Source organism: Poromitra crassiceps, assembly GCF_964638095.1.
Source record: "Poromitra crassiceps genome assembly, chromosome: 15".
Classification (NCBI taxonomy): Eukaryota; Metazoa; Chordata; class Actinopteri; order Beryciformes; family Melamphaidae; genus Poromitra; species Poromitra crassiceps.
Window position 1 is genome coordinate 45,220,165 of NC_139634.1, and position 6,325 is coordinate 45,226,489.

Sequence of the window (6,325 nt, forward strand, 5' to 3'; positions counted from 1 at the left end):
ACTGACACACACACACACACACACACACACACACACACACACACCACACACGGCTCATGACATTCATACACTCAAATCCTTTTCATTTAGCTTCTTATTCTTTCTTTTTTTGACTCACCAACATAACAAACATGACTTGTGACATTTTATGAATAATCTAGTCTACTGGCAAATTCAGCATTTCAATAATATGAAATGCTGTTGTTGTTAATATACATCTCTCTAGCTATTAATCTCCACAGTGTTATGATAGAGGGACATATTGTGGGAATAGCAGGCGGAATCATCACCAGGAGCCTGTACTACGAAGCTAGTTTAACAGATCCACGATAAGTCCCTTTGATCTGGTTTGACTGAACAGGATCAAAGCTATCTAGTTAACTGATACTACGACGCTGGTTTTCTACTGTGTAAGTGGACCTGGGATCTGCCTGTGCACGCGCACGTTTTTCGCTCGTGCACAGGCGCGCGTCCACGCGAAAGAGGTGCGCTAGCCAATCACATTATGAACAGCTGAGTTGATCCACGCCCACACCCATTTCCACACCCATTTCCTCATTGAATGAAAAAGCGCAGCCACAGTGGGATCAGAGATTTTAGCGGATATTTAATGTAACCTATGGCAGAATGAAAATCCGCGTTGGATATAGTTGGGGGAAGGACTGTCTAAAGCTGCCGCTTGTATTCACATCAGTCATTTGATTTACTTTGATCAGCGATTTCTGTCTCCTACAGCTTTGTGCGAGTGTAAATGTACATTAAATGTGTAATCTCAGTCTATAAATTTCCACAATCTGTAAGCCTATTTAGACCATAGATTTAGAAAGCATGCTCAATGAATAATGATCTCTATCACTCATTATGTGTGTGTGGTTGCACTGATCGAATAATTCATATATAGGCTATAATAATGATATCCTAATATAAAAGAGAAAACTGCTGGACTGAATTGAGACGATGCGGGCATACTTTTCATTGATAAAAACTAGCCTATTTTTGCTCATATATTGGCATACAGCCTACAGGACACAGTTCCAGCTGAAACATGCAAGAAGCCTGCATATTTAGTATTGGGGCTATCCCATATTTATCCCATCTATATTATATGTATAGGCTTTTCTGGCATGTAGGAGAATATCACCCTCACTCCATTTGAGGCTCCGTTTAGCCTATGATATGCGCTGCGGTGATTAATAGTGATCATATTTCTCCACGCATAGTTGAGCTGTTAAGACATAAAGTGGTAAGTAGGCTTAATTTAATTATGTAGCCTACAGAGCCACAAATGTTTTTCTTGTTATATTCTCAGTTGACTGCAATCTATTTTTCATATGGCGATCTTATATGAACGGTGAGTGACTCCAGAGAGCCGATTATATGGGTCTGTCATGGATTTTGATCTTATCCTCTGAAGCTAACCTGGTCGCGACCAGGTTAGCTTTGCAGCGTCAGTTGCCATGGTGATTGAAAGTTAACTTGCTTTGTAGTACGGCTAAACCAGGTTTGAACTCAAACTTACTCGGATAAGGCATTAAACTAGCTTCGTAGTACAGGCTACAGGGTTGGGAAGGTTACTTTAAAAATGTAAATCGATGCAATTACAAGTTATCTGTTAAAAATTGTAATCAGTAACATAATCCAAGTATCACAATATAAAAGTAATGTAACTGATTACTTTCAATTACTTTTGAACACATTTCCTGCATTTGACTACTGGAGTCTGAGGGCATGCTCCTCAGGGGAAAAACAAAACAAAAACAAACAGCTCTGTAAAACTCATTTCAGGCTGTATGTGTTGTTACAGCAGGCATTCAGTCAAAACTAGTGTTGCATGTTTCTCATTAATAAGAATACAATAACAATAATAATATTTCCATCTTCAGATTACAGTGCACTGATATCTGGTTTCTATTTGTTTTGTGGGTGCACTGGTCCTTTTTAAGAGTTTTCTTTCTCCAAGGTTTTAGTTTTAGGTGTGTTTTTTTTCCTTCACCATATGATCAAACATAAAGTAGACAATAAGAATAGTCAATATTTACAGTGTACAGCCACTTGGATGAATAGGCTACACATTATATACAATAAATATAATATACAGTAAATGTATTTGAAATTGTAATCCTGCTAGTAATTTTTTTTTACCAATTGTAACTGTAATCTTCTTGGTTGCATCGATTTTCTGTAACTGTAAGGGATTACTGATAGCTTTTTTGTATCCTGATTACAGTAACCTGATTGATTACATGTAATCAGTTACTTCCCAAGCCTGATCGCCACAATAGCTACAATGTAATTATGTGTAACGTCGTTCATCAAACTGACGTTGTTGGTATCTGTAATGTTAATTGCGCACTTTCCCTCTGGAGGAGTGTTATAGCCTACGACCTGAATGTACCAGCGAACTGAAAAGGGCTAGCGACACATACCATCTATGACAGGGTTGAGCAGGCGGCCTGACAGAGGCAGGGGCTCGGCAGACAGGGCTGGCTGTGCCGGGTCCTCCCGGGTGGTGCTGGAGCTCTGTGTACCCGGGTCTGAAGAGGCTAACTCGGGCTGTATGGAGCTCTGTGTAGCCGGGTCTGGAGAGGCTAACTCGGGCTGTATGGAGCTCTGTGTAGCCGGGTCTGGAGAGGCTGACGCGGGCTGTATGGAGGTCTGTGTAGCCGGGTCTGGAGAGGCTGATGCGGGCTGTATAGAGCTCTGTGTAGCCGGGTCTGGAGAGGCTAACTCGGGCTGTATGGGGCTCTGTGTAGCCGGGTCTGGAGAGGCTAACTCGGGCTGTGGAGTGGTAAAGTCGGCCTCCTCTGGTCCATTAGAAACGGCGCTATTTGAGTCGTCGTTTCCCACAGTTGTTGCGGCTACACTCGTGAGTAGCAAACACAAGAGATTTAGAGACGAAAAGACAACAGCAACAGAGGGCGCCATCTTTGTTATTTTCGTTGCTATGGTTCTTCTTCTTCTTCTTCTTCTTCTTCTTCTTCTTCTTCTTCTTCTTCTTCTTCTTCTTCTTCTTCTTCTTCTTCTTCTTCTTCTTCTTCTTCTTCTTCTTCTTCTTCTTCTTCTTCTTCTTCTTCTTCTTCTTCTTCTTCTTCTTCTTCTTCTTCTTCTTCTTCTTCTTCTTCTTCTTCTTCTTCTTCTTCTTCTTCTTCTTCTTCTTCTTCTTCTTCTGCTGCTTTCATGGCGGTTGCCAAACAAACTGGTGCATTACCACCACCAGCTGGACAGTTCGTGTGGAACAGGCTCAAGACATTAGCAGAAAACAACTCTAGATTATTTTATACACCAGTTTCTTTTAAAAACTTAACAATGAGTTATGACAATTTACATGGACCTTAAACGAAATACTGTCTTATTTAGGTCTGAATATAGCTTGCTTGCTGTTTGCCCCAAAAGACCTCCCTGACAGTGAAAAGTGTTTTGCATTTTCCAGTTTTTTCCAGACAGTTCTTGCACTGTCTGTCAAGGATGAGGCACTGCGCTCTCCTGCTTCTCAACAGGTACGGCGTTTTCTTCCATTAATTTTGACCCCCTGACACCCGTCTCGCTCGCCGTCCACTTGACCTCTGCACGTGTGGCAGGCTGTGAGTTTTCGCTAGCTATCTATTTCCGCATTTCGCCTGTTACCAACATGGATATTACCGATTTAAAACTATTTTCGTCATTTACTTTTGAGGGGGGAAAGAACGTGGTGGCAATTGGAAAGCCAACACCTGACCTGACGGATTTGACTCAAAGAAAGGGACAGAAGATCATAAGGACTTTTCAAACGGAATGGTACAGAAAGGAGTGGTGTCACTGTTCGCCATAATATTAATCGGGGCAACAATGTGATTAAAATTGGAATGACAAGAAAAAAAAAATACACGTCTGTGCAATAGGCTAAGTAGGCATAAATAACTCAGATATAGGGTATGCAATTGTAACGTTCCATATAATGAAGTATCTCATGCTTGTTGATTTATTGTTTTGCATCTGCTGCTCACGTTATGAACAAATGCTTAGATGACCATATACAGGGAAAGTTAATTGTGTACTTTTTTTAACGAACCCCCTTTTAACAGACCATAATGCTGACCTGTGTGTGTGTGTGTGTCTTTGTCTGTGTCTGTGTCTGTGTCTGTCTGTCTGTCTGTCTGTTTGTTCAGTGTTTTGCACAAGGATGTTTTTTTTACCTGCTTACTTTTTCTCAGATTTTAATTGTTCTATTATTAAAATCGTCTTTGTTGTTCTTTGATTTCTTTAGAGTGCCAGGTAGTATAAAGAGCTTAGTTAAAGCCTACTTCTTAGATATTCAACTCTGCTTTACCACAGCAGAGTACACTACAGCTTGGCAGCAGCTGGAGATAGGCATTATGGCAGGGTGTACAATTTCCCCATTAGCTTTTACCATGGCAATGGAGATCATTATTAGGGCTTCAAAATGGGTAGTGGGTGGAGAAAGGCTGCAGGGAGGGCTGCGGCTCCCTCCAATTAGGGCATACATGGATGACATGACGACTATGACGTCAACCGCTCCATGTACTAGCAGATTGTTGGATAAGTTAAATAGTAATCTGCAGTGGGCTAGAATGAAAGTGAAGCCAAGTAAGTCCAGGAGTATTTCAATCATTAAAGGGAGGGTAGTAGGTAAGAAGTTTGTTATAAATGATGAGGTGGTGCCTACAGTGTTAGAGAAACCAGTCAAGAGTTTGGGAAGATGGTATGATGCAAGTCTCAGTGATAAGGGACAGTTTGAGGAGGTGAGGCAGGAAATGATTCAAGGTATTTCAAGTATAGACAAGTCAGGGCTCCCAGGAAAGTTAAAGTTGTGGTGTTTGCAGTTTGGATTGTTGCCTCGGTTGATGTGGCCACTGACAGTGTATGAGGTTCCCCTTTCAAATGTAGAAAAGCTAGAAAGGATGATTAACTCATTCATTAGAAAATGGCTTGGAGTCCCACGCTGCCTAAGCAGTGTAGCCTTATATGGGAAAGGCATATTGGAATTGCCATTATCTAGCCTGACAGAGGAGTTCAAGTGTGCTAAGGTTAGACTGGAAATGACTCTGACTCAGTCAAAGGATCCAGTGGTTAGGAGTGTAGCGCCCACAGTTAAAACAGGGAGGAAGTGGAACCCAAAGGAGGCAGTACAGCAAGCACAGTCAGCTCTTAGACACAGGGATATCATAGGTCAGGTGCAGCATGGGCGTGGAGGCTTAGGGTTGTGCATAGGGAAACCTGTGTGGAACAAGGCATCAGTAATAGAAAAGAGGAAGATGGTAGTTGAAGAAGTACATAGGCAAGAGGAGGCAGTAAGATGTACTAAGGCAGTGTCGCAGGCAAAGCAAGGACAGTGGGTGAACTGGGAGAGTGTAGAGAAGAGAAAGTTGAAGTGGAGAGAGTTGTGGAGCATGGAGGCCAGCAGAATTAGATTTATTCTAGGGGCTACTTATGATGTGCTGCCATCTCCCCAGAACTTAAATCAGTGGTTGGGCGAGGATGGTGCCTGCCCGTTGTGTTCTAGTGTATGTGCATTGAGGCATATACTGTCAGGGTGTAAGGTCAGTCTCTCCCAGGGGCGATACACCTGGCGTCACAACCAGGTGTTGAAATGTTTGGCAGCTGCAGTTGAGGAAAAGCGGCTAGAAGTAAATTCTCTAGTTGCTAGCAAAGAGACTAGACAGATCAAATTTGTACGTGAGGGAGAAAAGATTAGACCAATTAAGGTCAGGCACAAGTTAGGGCAGCTAAGTGTAGGTGGAGCCTGGGAAATGAGGGTTGACTTGAATGAACAGCTAGTCATCCCAGCATATATAGTTAGCACGTCCGGACTTGTTACTGTGGTCTGAGGTAGAGAAGAGAGTTTATTTTATCGAACTCACAGTCCCGTGGGATGATCGAGTTGAGGAGGCTTATGAGCGCAAGAAAGCTAGGTATGCTGAAATGGCAGCAGAGGCAGAGCAGCGAGGTTGGAGGGCTCGAGTGCGGCCTGTAGAGGTGGGCTGCCGTGGTTTTGTGGCAAAGTCCGTTATTGCCTTACTAACTGAGTTGGGCATTCGGGGATGGAGCCTGAAACTTGCGGTTAGCAACATGTCTCAGGCAGCAGAACGAGCAAGTGAATGGCTGTGGATAAGGAGGAAACATGCTAGCTGGGGAGCTCGCTAAGGTCAGATTGATTGTTTGTTGTTGGTCATGATTAACGGTCCGCATCAACAGGGCTGAATCATTGACAGTAGTGGTGTAGTTAGGGATTGTTTGTTGTTGGTCATGATTAACGGTCCGCATCAACAGGGCTGAATCATTGACGATGGTGGTGTAGTTAGGGATTGTTTGTTGGTCATGATTAACG